This window comes from Mustela erminea, chromosome 6 (assembly GCF_009829155.1).
Source record: "Mustela erminea isolate mMusErm1 chromosome 6, mMusErm1.Pri, whole genome shotgun sequence".
In the NCBI taxonomy this organism is placed as follows: Eukaryota; Metazoa; Chordata; class Mammalia; order Carnivora; family Mustelidae; genus Mustela; species Mustela erminea.
This window is the reverse complement of record NC_045619.1, coordinates 130966500-130986530: the sequence shown is the minus strand read 5'-3', so window position 1 is coordinate 130986530 and position 20031 is coordinate 130966500. Positions and strand designations below refer to the sequence as shown.

General features: G+C 41.3%; 1 long non-coding RNA gene across 1 annotated transcript; it reads left to right on the top strand.

The window, feature by feature from the left end:
• The first annotated feature begins 3096 nt into the window (after positions 1-3096).
• On the top strand, positions 3097-8151 carry LOC116594381. Its single transcript, XR_004287188.1, has 3 exons — positions 3097-3236; positions 3859-3952; positions 8109-8151. It is a non-coding gene; the product is annotated as an uncharacterized LOC116594381 (long non-coding RNA).
• The last annotated feature ends 11880 nt before the right edge of the window (positions 8152-20031 follow it).

Here is a 20031-nt window from a genome sequence, read left to right as displayed (position 1 = left end):
GAAGTTTCAATTACAGATAAACAACAAATACTTTTTTAAAAAAAGAGTTTATTTATTTGACAGAGACAGCAAGAGCAGGAACACAAGCAGGAGGAGTGGGAGTGGGAGAGGGAGAAGCAGGCTCCTGCTGAGCAGGGAGCCCGAGGTGGGGCTTGATCCCAGGACCCTGGGATCATGACCTGAGCCAAAGGCAGATGCTTAACAATTGAGCAACGCAGGCGCCCCACAACAAATACTTTTTGGTATATCCCCAATATTGCATAGAATATACTTCAGTACTGAAATTTGTTTTGTGGGGGCACCTGGGTGACTCAGTTGAGTGTCTGCCTTCAGCTCAGTTCATGATCCCAAAGTGCCCAGATGGAGCCCACATGGGGCTCCCTGTTCAGTGGGGAGTCTCTCCCTCCCTCTACTCCTCCTCTAGCTCATGCTCTCTCTCTCTCAAATAAAATCTTTCAAAAAAATTTGTTTATCTAAAATTCAAATTTAACTGGACATCCGATTTATTTATTCGCCAGTCTGGCAGCCCTTCTCTGGAGCTAACTGGAAGCCACATGATGGGGGTGACTCTTCAGCCTGAGGGCAGCCACTTAAATTCAAGATTGGCCCCTGCCCCCACGCTTTCTTCCTTGCTCTGAACGGAAAATGACATTCAGGGCTGACTGATCTGGTGCTGCCTATCCAGGTCTGGCGGCCACCTTAGCCAAGACCCTTACTAGGGCTCTCTTGAGCAATCCGAACTCTGCTTCCTTGAGTTCAAGAGCAGTAAACACTATTCCCACCACCAATGGCCGAAGAGGTCTAATCCCACCCCAATCTTGAGGACTGTGAAAATCAAGGTCATGCAGCAACAACCTTAGTTTTAAACCCTTCCCCTCACTTCAGCCTGCCCACCTGCTGTCTGGGTCAAGCCCACGGCCCACACGTCAGCTGCACTAAGTAATCTCAGCCCCGAGGGACACTGCTTATCTACAGAAAAGGTGCACCTGTTTATCTATAGAAAAGGTGTCCCTTGTCAGTGGATAGCTCCACACTAAGTACAGTTACCTGCCCCGGGGTAATGCCACAACAAGCTCTTGAAAAACCTGAGATTTAAACATCCCGTGCAAAAAAAAAATAAACATCCCGTGCAGTTGGTACTAACATGGACCTAATGGGCATCCAGAGTCAAAACTAAAGATAGAAGAATATAAAGTATTAATTCGCTATAGAAGAAATTAGTTAAAAAGTGAATATACATAGGTAAAGATGTTCAACTTCATTTATAATTTATTTTTTCAGACTGAAGGGAGGAGGTAAGAAGTTTGGAGCCTCTACATTTGGCAAAAATGAGGATTTATAGCACCTGTCCTTCTCAGGGGTAGATGGGTATTGTCGTGCAGTCCCGGTGAGTGCGTGTATAAACTTTCTGGACAGTAACATTACATAAAAGTATGTTTATAATAAAGAAAAATTAGAATAACCTAAATGTCAGTTAATAGGGACTAAAAATTATCATGCACTCTGATGGTAAGCAGGATGAGATTTATACAGAGAGAGAAAAGGAAATGCCTGTAATGTGTTCAGTAAGAAGAAAATTGAAGAAATACATGTATGCTCTCACTTCGTTTTTTAAAGTGTCTGTGTTGATAGACTAGATAGATCAACAGGTATGTGTTCCACTGACCCTGGAGTCACCTTGAATAATGAGGGCAAAACACGCTTCCGCAGATTTTAACTTAATGTATGGCCCGATCAAATGGAGCCCTGAAAGCCAGTTTCTAACCAAACTGGCAGGTCGAGGGCTGCCTGTCCCATTTTATTCTGCCACCCTTGGTGTTCCTTGAATTGTCGGGGAGGACAACCACTCAGTCGGAGCAGTTTCCCTCAGGAGGGGGGTAACCAAGCTTTGTGAAGCTTAGGTATATGCAGTTGGAAGGCTTCCTTTAAAAAAAAAAATTAAAATCTATTACTTGTGCAAATGCTGAAACTCAGATGATCAGGTAAAACCACGGCACAGGTGCTTCCCCAGGCCTGGACGGAGAACGGGTTGGTGCTTAGTCAAAGGGGAAGGGTGGGGGGCGCACCCTCGGGGGCGCAGAATTGGGATGCACCCTCCCCGTGCAGCCCTGCAGCTGGGGAAGGTGGGCAGTAATGTCGCCAAAGCGGGTGAGGGCGGCTCCGTGGAGAAACACTCACAGAGATGGGGCACCGGCTTCCCAGCTAGAAGATCCTGAAGCCACCCACTGGGTGCTGGAGGCCAGAGGCTACAGGGCGCAGGCATCCAACCGGCTGTACTTGCCCCATTTGAGGAGGAGCGGGCAGGAAGCACGAGTTGCAGGGACTAAGCATTCTGTGGCAGGTGACTGAGCGTGAGCGAGCTGCAGTGGGCCCCCACCCCGGCCACCAAGGGGGCTCCCAGTCAGGGTGAAGAGACCTTGAAGGGAGCCGGTGGGGGGGGCAGTGGCAGCAGTTGTGACAGGCAAGCAGGAAATGCAGTGAGGTGTAGGTGGGAGGGGTCGGGAGAGCGCAGGGCAGAGCTCCCCATTGGGCTTCTCTGAGGATCTGCTAATATGCCTCCCAAGAGCCAGCCCTGAAGGGTCCACCTCACAGAGGGCGATGTGACACTGCCCGGAGGAGAAACACCGCCATCCCCGTGAAGAGAACATTGTCCCTTTTCTGTCTCCCCTTCTTCCCATTCGTTGTCCCACCCCACCCAGGAAAACAGTAGTTAAGGGAGAAGTGTGAGATCTGAGTGGAGCATTCGGGAAGGCGCTGCGCTGCGGGAGGAGGTCATCAAGAAGCTGTGACCGTGTCCGTCCTGGGCACACTGTCTGGAACGCTGTGTTCACTTTGTAAGGTGACAGACACTGCAGTGACCGTCTGGTAATGTACACAAATGTCAAATCATGTTGTAGAACACCTGAAACTAATATAATGCTGTATGTCAATTATACCTCAATAAGTTAACAACAACAACAGAAAGAATAAAACATTCTGTAATACACCCGTCCCCGCCAGGTCACCCTTGAGCAGGGCCCAGGCAATTGGAGACTCCCCAGCCCCTCCCCCATCCACTTGGAATGTTCCCAGAGCTGCTCCAAGGATACAGCGTTGCGACAGAAATGTGGTGTTGAGACAGAACCCTGGACGGGATACCTGACTGGACCCAGTCACAGATGCCACATAAACTTAAGATTCTGCCAGGCAGGTGCGGAGATCTGCTCCTCTTGTCGCCACCAAGACAAGCCTCCTAAGTAAGTTTCCTTGCTTATGAATATGGGGTGACTTCCCTCTTTCTTCTGTCTCTGTCTGCCTTCCCTGCCTCCCCTGTCCAGTGGCCAGTTTCAGGTTACACTGGGGACGGTTCCAGAGAGTGCGAACTCACCTGACCCCCCCGCAGATTCCTGAACCACAGCCTCCAGGCAGGAGGGGAAGGAGACGAGTGGCTGGTATTGGAGCCGAGGGGCAGTTTTGGGTTACACTGGGCTGGACGTCCAACTCCTGACAGCTCACCGCTGAAAGTGCATAGGCCAGCTGAGCAGAGCTTGTCTAAAGGCAGCGCGAGAGAAAAATAGTGCATTTCCTGATTGGACCCTGACTCTGTTCAGCCCAGTCAGTAAGTCAGGCAGGATATATTTCTCACCTGATTTTTTTTTTTTTCTTTTCAAAACTTTGTGAGACTGCTCCCAGGAGAGGACTACCTGTTTTATCATAGCAACGCACTGCGGTGAGACATGGTGATTTTGTCATGGAATGCGCAGGTCACAGGCGTGTCGCACGAGCCTCTCGGCTCACGTCCATGGTGCCCACAGCCTGCGGCAATGGTTTCTGTACAACTGAGATTTGTAGTCGTGACCGACACCATTCTCTTTGCAGTTTGCTTTCAGCTGAATGACATGGTCAAGATGGATGATCTCCGGGGCAACAGAACCATATGATTGGAGATTCCAGCCCTGGCCAAAGCTTCGGGGTAAGAGTCTCATTTTTCTTTATCAACGTACGTGATTTCCAAATATCTACAAGTGATATTTAAAACTCATGAATAGATTATCTCTGCTTTTTAGCAGAATTTATATAAACTTCCACTTCAAGTAATAATATGCTTTGACTCCTAAAAATTCTCTTCCCTTTTATTTTTTGCAACAACGGGACAAGTTTCACCACTCACCCAAGGAGATGCTGGTTCCCGAGCTGACATATGTTGTCCCTTCAGTGCCACCTGAAAACACATAAATGCATCAGGGTTCCCCCAAGGAGATACTGTCACTCAGCAAATATCATCTGTATGATTTTTAAGGGCCCATCTGGCCACCAGGGTTATAAAGTCAAATTGAACAAAGCGCTTGCCTTTATGGAACTTTCATAATAGTGGGAAGTTTGTCAATAATAAATTGAGAGATAGAGTAGGCAGGATTCTCCAGAAAAATCAAACCAGTGGGACAGATAGATAGATGACAGACTGATAAATCTGATGAGAGAGAGAGGAGAGAAAGAGAAAGAGAGGATAGATTTGTTATGAGGAACTGATTCACATAATTAAGTCCAAAATCTGCAGGACCCATGTCCCACTTTGAGTCTGAAGACTGGTAGGCTACCAGAGAACCAGGGAGAGCCAGTGGTACAGTTGAAGGGTATCAGGCAGGAGAAGGTTGGGGAAGGTTCAGGCCTTCAACTGATTAGATGGGGCCCACCCACAGTATAGAGCGCAATCTTCTTTACTCAGTGTACCAATTCAAATGTTAATCTCATTAAAAAATATCCTCACAGAGCTATCCACAGCCATGTCTGACCAAATATCTGGGCATGTCGTGGCTCAACCTGACATAAAACTAACCACTAACAAGAGATTTTTAAAAAGCTGAAAAATAAATATTTTAGGACTGTTAGGCTATAGAAAAAATAAGCCTGATGGTCTTATGACAAGGTGATATGAGAAAAAGTGACCAGGGGAGGGAAGAGGTTGAGACAAACATGTGTTTAAGTCACAATACAGTCCCAAACTTTAAATTCACCAGTACTCAAATGCCATCTTGTGGCTGATTATTTACATTTGGTTTCATTTATCCGGTGCCATTCATCTCACATCTGTTAAAATCTGCTAAATTGTTTTTTAGAGGCAACAGTGCTGCCTTCTTAAGGCTCCAGGTTTTATGCCCCTATTTCCTTGTATTATTAGTCGCAATTTCATGCCTTCTGGGTTCAGGATATGGCAGCCATGCCAGCTTCACTCCAGGTTCAAATGCCTTCTTTGATTGTAATGGATTTAATTCAAGCACACCATAAAATAAAATATTCATGGCCAGTGTACATACGGATACCATAACAGAAATATTTACACATTTAGACCAACATACAGAATCACTTTACAACCCCTATGTTTAGTTCAACAATAACATCATTACATAGAATAAACAGGCCTGAATCATTTCCCAAATTCTAGGCCTCCATAAATAGTAGTCGGCATTCTTGGCCCAGCATTGTAATCTTTGCATGGTAACTTTATGCAGTCTACTAAAAGAGTTATCATAAAAAAAAAAAAGGGCCCATGACCCCATGATTTGTCTGGAAGCCATATTGTCATTATCGCAAGGGTCAGATTTTTACATTGTTTTTACAGATGCCTCCCTCCCCCCAACCCCATCCCATCTACATTATTGAAGGCACACTGAAGTCAACAGAATTCATTGCTGATTTTCTCTTTAACCTACAAATGTATCCAGTCAAAACACTCTACACCTCCAACTTACACAATGTTATTCGTCAATTACATCTCATTAAAAATAAATTTCAAAAAATACTCCGCAAACAACAAAAAGGCTTATTAAATAAGGAAATCACACCAAAGAATATTTATAGCATATATAAAAGGTACAACTACAACAATATAAATACCCATGTGTATCAGTTTCCATTGTTTCTGTAACACACAGCTGCTTAAGACGACACCCATTCACAGCTCAGGGCTCTGTGTGCAGAAATCCAGCAGGGTGGGATGGGGTAAAGTCGAAGTCGAAATGATGAAGTCGAAATGATGGGCAGCTTGGGGTGTCTGGGTGGCTCAGTTGGCTAAGCGTCTGCCTTCAGCTCAGGTCATGATCCCAGAGATCTGGCATCAAGTCCCGAATGGGGAAATCCCTGCTCAGCAGGGAGCCTGCTTTTCCCTCTCCCTCTGCCCTTCCCCCTCCACCCCGCTCATGCTCTCTCTCTGTCTCTCTCTCAAATACAATCTTTAAAAAAGAAGAAGAAAAAGGTAATGGCCAGCTTGAATTCTCATTGGAAGTTCTAGGGAAGAAACAGCATCCAGCTAGCCTTGCTGGCAGAACTCAGTTCCTTGCAGTTGAAGAATTTAAGTCCTGAGGTTTTGACCTATGGCACCCCTATCTTGAAGCCAACAATGGCATGTCAGTCACATCCTTCTCCCACTTTGAATCTCTGGCTTCCTATTCTGCAACTAGCTGGAAGAAAGTCTGCTTTTGAAGAGTTTCTCTGATCAAATTAAACCCACCCAGAAAATCTCCCTTTGGATTAACTGAAAATCAACTGATAAATTACCTTGATTGTATCTGTAAAATCCCTTTTGCAATATTAAGTGACATCATAGCAGGTGTAAGAGTAGGGAACAGAGATCACTGGGTCCATCGTAGAATTCTACTGTGTACCCTATAGCCAGCCTGCCCCGAGGTAAAAAGATGGAAACAGAGATACCTGGGTGGCTCAGTCAGTAAAGCATCTGTTTTCAGCTCAGGTCCTGATCCCAGGGTCCTGGGTTTGAGCCCCTCTTCAGGCTCCCTGCTTAGTGGGGAGTCTCCTTCTCCCTCTACCTCTGCTGCTCCCCCTGCTTCTGCTCGCTCTGTCAAATAAATAAAATCTTAAAAAAAAAACAAGATGGAAACATGATTACTCCTCTGACCTCATCCCTTTCCTACAACCCCGAATTCTGGGGCTGGCCCCCCCCCCGGCTTTTCTTGACCCTTTCCCACACTGAAATGCGAAGCAGTATATTATTCCATAGTACATAATTTCATGTATCATAGTACATAATTTCACTCCATAGTACATGAAATAACATGAAAATTAACCTTTTGGGATTTTCATCTATATTGATGCCTATAAGTAGAGATTACAAATACTTCTTGCTGGTTATAAGAACAGATCACAATTGTTTTTAACCTAATTTTTGTAGGCGAACTTCTGTTTCCAGACAAACTGTTTCCAACCACTTTTTAATAGATGTAGATTTTTTGACATTCTTGTACATATTCCCCCATTCACACATGCCAGGTTTTTTCCAAGGGTAGAAACCAAAAAGTGTAATTGCAAAGTTATGGGAGAGCCACAACTTTAGCTTTACTGAAGGATGAAAAAATTTAAAAAAAAGTTAGCTTTGATTTCTAACTTTATGGCACTGTGGTTAGAAATCGTGGTCCATGTGATATCAATCCTGAGATTTCTTCAGGCCCATCCTGTCTTCAGTTTTTCACAAATGTTTTGCACGTGACTGAAAACAATGTTGTCTATGTGCCCATTGGATGAACATTGTGTGTTGTGTTGGTCAAACCTTCTGTATCCTTACCAACTGGGGGACTCTTTGATCTAATCTTGGAATCACAGTTCCTTGAGCTTAAGGATTTCTGCCCTCTTCTGTTCACTGTTGGATTCTCATAAGACACGTGGTACATAGTAGGTGCTTGACAAATATTTGCTGGAGGAATGAATCAGTTACTTAGAAATGAGGGCCAGATCCTCCACTCCCATGTCGGAAGAATAACCACATGTCAGAGACGATGGTACCAAGTGCATAAGACCATATGGAGGGTTCTGTTTTCCTAATTAAATGTTCTGTAGCTTGACGCCAAACCCTCCTTATCACTAGTAATGCATCTTGCCTTAACATATTTTGTATCTGGTACGAACACAGCTTGGTTGGTGTAGCTTTTTCTCCCAGATGTAGGTTGTTATCCACGGCCCACTCAGCCAGGCGCATGGGAGGGAAGTGGGTCCTGTGGGCAAACCCAGCATGGGAACCTCAACATCAGCAACTTGATTTCTGTTTTTGACCTTATTAGTTGTTTGTTACTTCAGTATAGGGTGTTTTTTTCCCCTAAGATTTTATTTATTTATTTGAGGGAGAGAGTGAGACCACAAGCAAGTAGAGCAGCAGCCTGAGAAGCAGACTCCCTGCTGAGCAGGAAGCCGGACATGGGACTCAATTCCAGGACCTTGGGACCACGACCAGAGCGGAAGCCACTGAGCCACCCAGGTGACCCTGTTCTGTGTAGTTGACATACAATAATTTCAGGTGTTGATGTTACTGTTTGTTCTCATTTGTTTGGTTTCTTTTCTTTTTTTTTTTTAAGATTTTATTTATTTTATTTGACAGACAGAGATCACAAGCAGGCAGAGAGGCAGGCGGAGAGAGAGGGAGGAGGAAGCAGGCTCCCTGCTGAGCCTAGAGCCTGATGTGGGGCTCGATCCCAGGACCCTGGGATCATGAGGGCTTCAACCCACTGAGCCACCCAAGTGCCCCACTTGTTTGATTTCTTATAACCACATTCCTGGTGGAAGACTGGCATCCTAGTGGGGTACAGTGGCCTTACTAGGGGCTGTGACTTCAATTTGTTTCCCTGCAATGGTGTTAGCCAGCCACATTGCCAAGAACTTTAAGATTGAAACAAAACAAAACCCTCAGGTACTCATAGCTTTCTTCCTTCTCTTCCTTTCACTGCGGTTGGCCCAAAGCTATGGAAATAACCCCAAGTGCATATGACTGTTTCTTCTCTGGTCTATTGGTTAAAAAAATTTTTAGTATTTATTACATGGTATAATGATATTACTTTTGATAGGTTAGATTGCATACAACATACGAAACTTAATTTCATCTCCTTCTTTCTACTTTTGTTTATATGGTTACAAGAATATTTTCTTTTTTTTTAAATTATTAACACATAATGTATTATTTGTTTCAGGGGTACTTGTCTGTGAACCATCAGTCTTATACAATTCACAGCACTCAGCATAGCACATACCCTCCCCAAGGTCCATCCCCCGGCCACCCCATCCCTCCCCCCACCTCCCCTCCAGCAACCCTCAGTTTGTTTCCTGAGATTAAGAGTCTCTTATGGTTTGTCTCCCCGCTGATCCCATCTTATTTCACTTTTTGGCCTCCCTACCTGCCACGATCCCCCGCCCTGCCTCTCAAATTCCTCATTTCAGAGCGGTCATATGATACTTGTCTTTCTCTGACTGACTTATTTTGCAGAGTATAATACCCTCTAGTTCCATCCACGTTATTGCAAATGGCAGGATTTCATTTCTTTTGATGGCTCCATAGTATTCCATTGTGTGTGTGTGTGTGTGTGTGTGTGTGTACACACATACATACATAAATACATACCACATCTTCTTTATCCATTCATCTGTTGATGGACATCTAGGTTTTCTCCATAGTTTGGCTATTGTGGACATTGCTGCTATAAACACTCGGGTGCACATGCCCCTTCGGATAACTACATTTGTATCTTTAGGGTGAATACCAGCAGTGTGATTGCTGGGTCATAGGGTAGCTCTATTTTCAACTTCTTGAGGACCCTCCATACTGTTTTCCAGAGTGGTTACACCAACTTGCATTCCCACCAACAGTGTAGGAGGGTTCCCCTTTCTCCACATCCTTGCCAACATCTGTCGTTTCCTCACTTGTTAATTTTAGCCATTCTGACTGGTGTGAGGTGGTATCTCATTGTGCTTTTGATTTGTATTACCCTGATGTCAAGTAATGTTGACTTCTTTGCAGAAATATCTGTTCATGTCCTCTGCCCATTTCCTGGTTGGATTATTTGTTCTTTGGGTGTTGAGTTTGATAAGTTCTTTATAGATTTTGGATACTACCCCTTTATCTGATATGTTGTTTGCAAGTGTCTTCTCCCATTTTGTCAGTTGTCCTTTGGTTGTGTTGACTGTTTCCTTTGCTGCGCCAAAGCTTTTGATCTTGATGAAGTTCTAGTAGTTCATTTTTGCCCTTGCTTCCCTTGCCTTTGGTAATGTTTCTAAGAAGTTGCTGTGGCTGAGGTCGAAGAGGTTGCTGCCCGTGTTCTCCTCAAGGATTTTGATGGATTCCTTTCCCACACTAAGGTCTTTCATCCAATTTGAGTGTATTTTTGTGTGTGGTGTAAGGGAATGGTCCAATTTCATTCCTCTGCATGTGGCTGTTCAATTTTCCCAAGACCGTTTGTTGAAGAGATGATCTTTTTTCCAGTGGACATTCCTTCCTGCTTTGTCAAAGATTAGTTGACTATAGAGTTGAGGGTCTATTTTCTGGCCTCTCTATTTTGTTCCATTGATTTGTTTGTCTATTTTTTGTGCCAGTACCATACTGTCTTGATGATGACAGTTTTGTAATAGAGGTTGAAGTCTGGAATTGTGATGCCACCAACATTTCTTTTTCAACCTTCCTCTAGCTATTTGAGCTCTTTTCTCGTTCCATATAAATTTTAGAATTATTTGTTCCATTTCTTTGGAAAAAAATTGATGGTATTTTGATAGGGATTTCATTAAATGTGTAGATTGCTTTGGGTAGCATAGACATTTTCACAATATTTGTTCTTCCAATCCATGAACATGGAATGTTTTTCCATTTCTTTTTGTGTCTTCCTCAATTTCTTTCATGAGTACTTTATAGTTTTCTGAGTACAGATTCTTTGCCTCTTTGGTTTGGCTTATTCCTAGGTATCTTATGGTTTGGGGTACAATTGTAGTGGGATGGACTCCTTAATATCTTTCTGTCTTGTTGCTGGTGTAGAGAAATGCGACTGATTTCTGTGCATTGATTTTATATCCTGACACTTTACTGAATTCCTATATGAGTTCTAGCAGTTTTGCAGTGGAGTCTTTTGGGTTTTCCACATGAAGTATCATACCTTCTGCAAAAAGCAAGAGTTTGACGACTTCTTGCTGATTTGGATGCCTTTAATTTCTTTTTGTTGTCTGATTGCTAAGGCTAGGACTTCTAGTACTATGTTGAATAGCAGTGGTGATGATGGACATCCATGCCATGTTCCTGACCTTAGCGGAAAAGGTCTCGGTTTTTCTCCATTGAGAATGAGATTTGCTGGGGTTTTTTCACAGGTGGCTTTGATGATACTGATGTATGTACCCTCTATGCCTACACTTTGAAGAGTTTTGATCAAGAGAGGATGCTGTACTTTGTCAAATGCTTTTTCAGCATCTATTGAGAGTATCACATGGTTCTTGTTCTTTCTTTTATTACTGTATTGTGTCACATTGATCTGGTGTTTGCAAATTCTTTAGCTTCTGTTTGTCCTGGAAGCTTTTTATCTCTCCTTCTATTTTCAATGACAGCTTAACTGGATATGGTATTCTTTGCTAAATATTTTTCTCCTGTAGTGCTCTAAATATATCATGCCAGTTCTTTCTGTCCCGACAGGTGTCTGTGGATAGGTCTGCTAGCATTGTAATATTTCTGCTGTTTTATGTTACAAACCTCTTGTCCCAAGCTGGTTTTAGGATTTTCTCTTTGTCACTGAGGCTTGTAGGTTTTACTATTAGATGATGAGGTATGGACCTATTTTTATTGATTTTGAGGGGAGTTCTTCTTGTCTCCTGGATTTTGATGATTGTTTCCTTCACCAAATTAGGGAAATTCTCTGCTATAATTTGCTCCAAATATATCTTCTGCCCATCTTTTTTTTTTTTTTTTTCTTCTGGAATCCCAATTATTCTAGCATTGTTCATCCTATTGTACCACTTTATCTCTCGAATTCTCCCCTCATGGTCCAGTAGTTTTGTCTTTTTCACAGCTTCTTTATTCTCCACTATTGGGTCTTCTATATCACTAATTCTCTCTTCTGCCTCATTTATCCTAGTGGTAGGAGCCTCCATTTTTTTATTGCACCTCATTAATAGCTTTTTAAATTTCAACTTGGTTAGATTTTGGTTCTTTTATCTCTCCAGAGATGGGATTTATTTCTCCAGAAAGGGATTCTCTAACATCTTCCATGCTTTTTTCGAGCCCAGCTAGCACCTTGATAGTGATCATTCTGAGCTCTGGATCTGACATCTTACTAATGTCTGTATTTATTAGGTCCCTAGCCATCGGTCCTACTGTTTGTTCTTTTTTTTTTTTTTTTGAAGTGAGTTTTTCCTGCCTTGTCATTTTATCCAGATAATAGATGAATCAGAGAACAAAATATTAAAAGGGTAGCAATGACTCCAGAAAAATATACGCTAACCAAATTGGAAGAGACCTGAAACCAGGAGAAGAAAGGAGGGAAAAAGAAATTTATATATATTAAAAATATTATATGTAATACTTATGACATATTATATATTATATATAATTATATATATTTACATAAATATAAATTATATAGTATATATTTATATCTATATTTATACACACACACACACATAGATATTAGACTGGTGAACAGAACAGAGCCACAGACTTGATTCTTGATTTTGGGTGTATTTTGGTCTGTTTCCAAAGTTTTAAAGAAAGAAAAACATATATATACAAAAATAAGGGTAAACACGATGAAGGGATAGAAAATAACTGTAAAGACGAAAATTTAAAAAGATTCTAAAAAGAGGAATTGATAAGAAGTTGGTTGAAAAAAGAAAAAAAAAAAGGAAAGAATGTGATCAGCTGAAGACTAAAACAAAGCCATGCACTAGATTAAGGATATATTTTGATCTGTTAAACAAAACTGTATCCCAAAATTTTAAAGAAAGAAAAACATATGTATACAGAAAGTAAGGTTAAATACAATGAAGGGATAGAATATGACTTTCAGAAAGTGTCACTTTTCTGTTCACAGAATTGCTGTGCTTCTTCTCTTCAATCTCCTGTTGAGTATGTAGGTGTTCAGAATGGCTTGATATCTAGCTGAACTCCTGGGACCTGATGCAATTAGGTCTCCTACTCCTCTGCCATCTTGTTCTTCCTCCTACTATTCTTTTTTATCTTAAAAACTCATCCCCTAGGGGCACCTGGGTGGCTCAGTGGGTTAAGCCTCTGCCTTTGGCTCGGGTCAGGGTCTCAGGGTCCTGGGATCGAGTCCCACATTGGGCTCTCTGCTTGGCGGGGAACCTGCTTCCTCCCTCTCACTCTGCCTGCCTCTCTGCCTACTTGTGATCTCTCTCTGTCAAATAAATAAATAAATAAATAAATATTAAAAAAAAAAAAAAAAAAACCTCATCCCCTAAAGATTAGGGACATCCCCAAGTCATAAGGACCCTGTAGCCTTTGAAGAAATCACCAGATCATAGGAAAGTAGTAAGGACGAGCCTCTTGCTTCCTGGCCATCAGCCTCATTTATAGACTCAGCTTCTCCATGATCTGCAGCAGGGAGAGGGGGCCATAGTGTGCCAGGCACTCCTGACCCCCCAGTGCTTTCAGACTTGGCCTTCCAGTGTTGTCCCCACCCCTCTATCATAATGTCCTTTTCTTGCCTCCAGAAATGCTGCACTGCTCTCTCAGATAAAGAAGACCCCCATAACTCATAATTCCGTGGCTTCCTTCACTGAGTCCAACCTGTAATGTATGTGGCAGGAATTCCATGATATTCATACAAGGTAGTTGGCATTTTTCCTAAATTCAAGATTTGTCTTATTTTTTATTTTATGTCATTAGTCTTTCCTTTGAGAGCAGTTTGGGGTCAAGAATGGGAATCAGTAATACGTAAGCCTATACTTATATATCCATATTCCTCAGTATCTAAACTTTCTAACGTTCCTAATATCATATTGTGTAATTCAAAAATATTTTTCACCTAAATTTATTTTAAAATAAATGTTATTACATTTCATCCTAGTATATATTCCAAGCAAGCAGTTCTTGCAGCAAACATTTGAGCTTATCTGATGTTCTAGAATAAGATGAGCTAAGCTGGAATTGTTGGTTTAAATAGAGCCTCTTATGGTGAGTGCTGTGAAGTGTGTAAACCTGGTGATTCACAGACCTGTACCCCTGGGGCTAATAATAGATTATATGCTCATTTAAAAAAATTTTAAATTATAAAAATAAATAAAAATAAATAGAGCCTCTTACACTCCTTTACTATGAGGATGACAAGTATATGAGCCAAACAGGATGTACCTCTGCTCAGGGAGGATATAGGTGAAAATAATACCACCAGTAAGTTTTATTCTATCCTAAAGTATTCTCTTCAAGTCTTCTCAATCCAAAGCTGTTGGAAACAGAATTAAAACACCATCATTTAGATTAACAGCTGGATTTTGTTTAAAATATTTCCTTAATTATAATCTATTTAATTTTTCGCAGCTTAAGGGATTTTTGTTGTTATTGTTATTGGTTTCCAGAGAAAATCTCTTACTTGTGTCTCTTATATGACAATCTTGTGTTTCTGGGTTGCAGAGCTGAAAAATATGGTGGCAGTTGCTCTGAAAAGCTCATCTTCTTACTTTGCTCTGCTGAATTTTGCACTCCACCAATAGTAGGTCTTCCCAGCAACGTCAGATCTCACTAAATCATGCAGAAATAGAAGCTGCCAGAAGTGCAAGAGGCTCAGTGAAATTTTGGGGAAAAAACAAGGCAAGTAAATACTCACGGGATGTTTACTTCCTCTCAACACTTAGACCTGAGCATTGTAAGAGCTACATGAACCCAAGATGCTGGTTTTTCTCACTTTTCTGCTTTTTGAGAGTTGGGAGACAGAGCCCACCTACACAGTAGCAGGAGTCAGGGAACCGGGTGAAGCTTTGTGATTTCACTAGAGACCAGTTTTGATTTTTGACTGGTGGGACTGAGCCCTGTGAGTCCTATTGCTAACTCCAGATGGGACTAACTCCGAACTAGAGGATAGGACACCCCACTGGAATCACTGAATTGCTTGATGTGGGAAGATCACGCTGGCATCTATCAAGTCACAGAAGTGTTGAGCGTGAGTAGACTTGAGAGGAGACACAGGAGCTTTCCACACACAAAGGACAAGGACAAGATTGATATACTTTTTTAAAAATAGGCAAAAATGGAAATTAATAAACTAGAAAGCAAACATACAAAAAAAAAACCCACAAAAACAATTGTTGCAGGATCCCCCTTTTATGAAATAACAAAACAGTAGAAACAATTTCTGTATCTGTTGATAAGAGACAAATAAAATGTGGTGTGTTAATACAGTGGGACAGAACAGTGGGATACTGTTTAAATGCAGTTACTGGAGCCACAGGTGTCTTTGGGAATCAATCTCAAAAGTGATGTTGAGGAACAAAATCAAGTTGCAAAATGATGTGTGCTATGATACCACTTATATGAAGTTCCAAACACATCAAACAAAAATGTGTATTTTGTGACTACAGAGAAATTTTGGAAGAACAAATGACAGGATGAGAAAAATATTTACCAACTTGAGGAGTGGCTCCATGGAAGCGGGAGGGGGAGAGGGGGAATGAGGTCAGGGAAAGACTTGAAATGGGGTTTTGACTGTATCTGTTCTATATTTTTTAAAAATATTTACTTATTGGGGCACCTGGGTGGCTTAACCAGTTAAGTGGCTTTCGGATCAGGTCACAATCCTAGCTAGGGTCCTGGGATCCAGCCCTGTTTTGGGCTCTCGGCCTGCTTCTCCCTCTCTCTCTGCCTGCTGCTCCTCTGCTTGTGCTCTCTCTCTACCAAATAAATGAAATCTAAAAAAAATTATTGATTGATTTATTAAGATTTTATTTATTTGAGAGCCAGAGAGAGCACAAGCAGGAGGAGGAGGCTGGGGAGAAGAAGACCCCCCATTGGTCAGAGAACCTGACTCAGGGCTAGATCCAGGGACTCCTGGATCATGATCTGAGCTGAAGGCAGATGCTTAACCGACTGAGCCACCCACGCACCCCTCTTTTTTTTTTTTTCCAATATTTAAAGTAAACAAAGTGAGTGTTAACATTTGTTAAATCTGGATCTTAAATGCATAGATGTTCTGTTCTCTGTTTTCTGTGTGTCTGAAGTATTTCATGATTTGAAAAATACTTGTAAGAAAAAAATGTGTTTCAACCAGAAGCTTTTATGAAATAATGTTTATTCTATTAAATTGTTTATTATATACTGTCTTATTAAGAATCACAAAATTAAACTTTAGATGGCCTCCAGGCCCTCATTAATTGTGATTAATGAATTTGCCAGGTCTTGACCCCACTCCCTACTACTCCATGCTTTATCTGTTATTTTGCTTGTCTGCCCTTTCTTGGGGGCACAGTGTTCAACAAGAACAACAATAACAAATACTCTGTTTCAGACAAAGGGAAAGAACCGTATCCTCAGCTGAAATGTGTTTAATTCTCTCAACAGCTCAGGTCCAATATGTTAAATATGGGTTCTATGATCAGATTTCACTGTTTCAGAAAGATGCGTCTGTGACATTCGCAGAAGAGTGGGCCATTCATCAAACACAAGAGCTACACAGGATGCATTGTATGGGCAGAGCACCTACCCTGTACTACAGCTCAGCAGGAAAGCTCCTCCATGTGGTTCTCATCAAAGACCTCAAAAGTGCATTTCACATAATAATCTAAAGAGACGACCCAAGATTAAACGCAGGCCCAACACATATACATTTCAGGATTTGGTAGAGGTATTTCGACTACATAACATATGTAGTCATTTCTGGTACATAAATTGGATTTTTACAGGCCTTTACAGAATCTGTAAAGAATCCTTCCCTACTTTTTATACCTTTTCTGACAATATTGTATATAAATGTTGACATTTATCCTTTGAATTGTGTTAATTGGGTGGAATGGCTTCTGCATCCCTGTAGGTGACTTTGAGTTATCCGTGTTAAGGAGTGGGAAGGAGTAGGAAAAGGAGGAGATGGTCTCAGTAGGGAGTGGGGGACCAACAGGGAAAGGGCAGAAGGACTATTAAGGAATCTACTCCAAAGCAAGGATGCCTTCTCCTTATCTTCTCTGAGACCACTCACTGCTATGCCTCACTAAAGAGAGACACAAAACTCTCAGCTTCCTAAGGAAGGCAGGATAATGGCCCCTTTCCAAAGATGTTCATATTCTAATTTCCAGAACCATGAATATGTCATCTTCCATGGCAAAGAGGACTTTGCAAAACTGATTCATTTAAGAATCTTGGGATGAAAAGATCATCTTAGATGATGCAAATGGGCCCAATGTAATCAGAGGGTTCTTTATACGAGAGACAGGAAGGTCAGACTCACAGAAGGAGATGTAACGACGGAAGCAGGGTCAGAGAGAGAGAGATTTGAAGACAAGCGACTGTTGGCTCTACACTTGGAAGAGGGGCCATGAGCCAAGGGATGCAGCCAGCCTCTAGAAGCCAGCAAAGAGCAAGGAAATGGATTCCTCTTACAGCCTCCAGAAGGAACACAGCCCTGTTGATAACTTGATTTCAGGACTTCTGGCCTCTAAAACTCTAAGTTAACAAATCCGGGTTGTTTTAAGCCACTAAATTTGTGGTAATTTGTTATGGCAATAATAAAAAATCAGTATGCCTCACTACCCTAGTGAAAACTTAGACGGAGAACTCCGCTCATTCCAATCTTGATAGCCCTTCCAGTGTTGAAGGCTTCTGTTTCATAGGTGACTATGAGGAAAGTTTGTGTGTGTTTGTAATATGCTGAGAGTACACTGCTCTAAATAAAATATGAGTTCTGATATGAAAGACTCTCAGAGCTCCACAGAAATGGAGTAATAGCCCACACACATGGCAGGTGATAAGGATGGGAGCCCTGCAGCTACAAGACAAGGTAACCCCCCCTTACAGTAAGAAAAACCCTCTTGCACATACATCCTCTTTGTCTTTCCTGTACAACCTTGGGAATCTGTATTCACTTCCAGGACAATAAGAATGCTCAACTTGCTGAAGGAATACCTTTCATCTAAAAGCACTGAAATAAAAATCTCTCCTCATAAATTTAAACATATTTCTAAGAACAGCCAGACACCTGAGGGAAAAAATCAACAATGTGAAAAGAACTAACATGAGAAAACAGAATTTGTAAAGAAGATCAGAGGAAACTGCAAAATAGCCATTAGGACCCCCAGAGAGATGAGAGGCTATCACAAGCCAAAGTGTGTAGAAAAAAGTGATGAGCGGTTGAAACAACGGTCAACCCTCAACTCCACAAATAAATTTCAGTATGTGAGCTGGAATTAATAAAATAAGTAATTAAACTGGTAACCTGGAAATGCAAGCTGGGGATTCTTCTGGAATAGAGTGCAAAATAAAAAGTAATGAACTATGGGGAGGAGGAGTCTAGAAGGAGTTGTGGGGGTGGATAGCATACTAGATATAGCTAACTGAAAATTTTGATGAGGATAAACTTATTTCGGTGTGAAGGAAGAAAAGAGAAGAATGGGAGGAAGGAAGAAAGGGGAGGGCAGGGAGGGCAAACAAAGTGCAAAGTAAGTTACTTATTAAGGTATGAAGGACACTTGCCTAAGACAATATATCTATTAGGAATCGGAGTAATATTATCTCTGTAGTAAAATAATTTTAAATTTAGAATCAACTATAAAACCAAACCATCATATAATTTTAAAGGCCAAAGAAAAAGATATTTTCAAATTACAAAGATTCTGAAAGTTTACTTCTCCTGGAACACATTCCTAAGGAATTACTAGATGCCATACTTCACTAAAAATTAACCAAAAAAGTTGGAAAAAAGCCATCATGGCTTTTTTATATAATAATGGAAATAATGGAAAGTAAGAAACCAGTAAAATTTTTTATGACATTTCATTCTATACTATATATACTTAAGAAACCATTTCCCTAAAAGTAGAGGAATCATGGTTTTAAATAATAAAACTCTGCAACTACAGTTTCACGGAAAGTAAATTCAGTGGGTAGGCAAAGAGGGGTATTGAACTACACTAAGATCCCTGACTTTTCAGGCTATAAAAGAGGCAGGTAAAAAAGATGGATTCACAATGGTGATAGAAAAATATAAGGTTACCAATTTAAAGAAGATGATCTATAACTTTCAAATCACAAAAGTATTTTAAAAGGAAGGACAAGAGTGATGAAGGGATGGGGGAGAGGGAAAAAGGAGACAGGATAAGAAATAAGAGTACTTGATTGATAGGTTAAAAAGAAAGTACAATAAATGGGAAACATACACCAAGGTCAGAGCTATAAGACTACATCAATTACTGCAGTAAAAATGAATGGGTTAAATCCAGCAAAAAAAAAAAAAAAAAAAAAATTCTTAGACTGACCTAAAAAATAGAAACAAATTAAATTCAGCTGTATGCTGTTTACAGAAAATGCGCCATAAATCAAAATGACACAAAAATGGAAGATAACAGAGTTGAAACTGATAAATGAGGTGAATGCTCACACTCGGGCACTATTAATGTCAGCCTAAACATAATCAAAGCAGAAAACACATTTTGTTTAAAAGATACAAATAAGAGAAGTGCCTTCTGTGTAACATGGAGACTCATAAAGTAAAAAGAACAGGAAGCTCTGTGAAACAAGTTACCAGTGGGCGAATGAGGACAAAAAAAGTGAGGAGTTATCCACACACCGTGGCACACTAGGAAGGTTCCTACTGCCGGGGGAGGTGGCTCAAAGGATATAGACAGATAAATACAGACTATGTCCTACTAAGGAATTTAGGCCGAGCAGTTTTTTTTTTTTTTTTAAAGATTTTTTATTTATTTATTTGAGAGAGAGTGAGAGAGAGCATGAGTGAGGAGAAGGTCAGAGAGCGAAGCAGACTCCCCATGGAGCTGGGAGCCCGATGTGGGACTCGATCCCGGGACTCCGGGATCATGACCTGAGCCGAAGGCAGTCGTCTAACCAACTGAGCCACCCAGGCGTCCCTAGGCCGAGCAGTTTTATGTGAGAAAAGAGAGAGATCACTTTTTTACTGAGGTCTTACTGATTTGTCTTTTTCTTCTATTGAGATCACTGAAAACATAGTCTGTAAGATTTCATTCTCTTGAAATCCACTGAGACCTGTTTCATGGCTCAGGATATGACCCATTTTTGGTGACGATTCCATGTGGGTTTCTTTTTTAAAGATTGTATTTTGAAAGAGAGTGCAT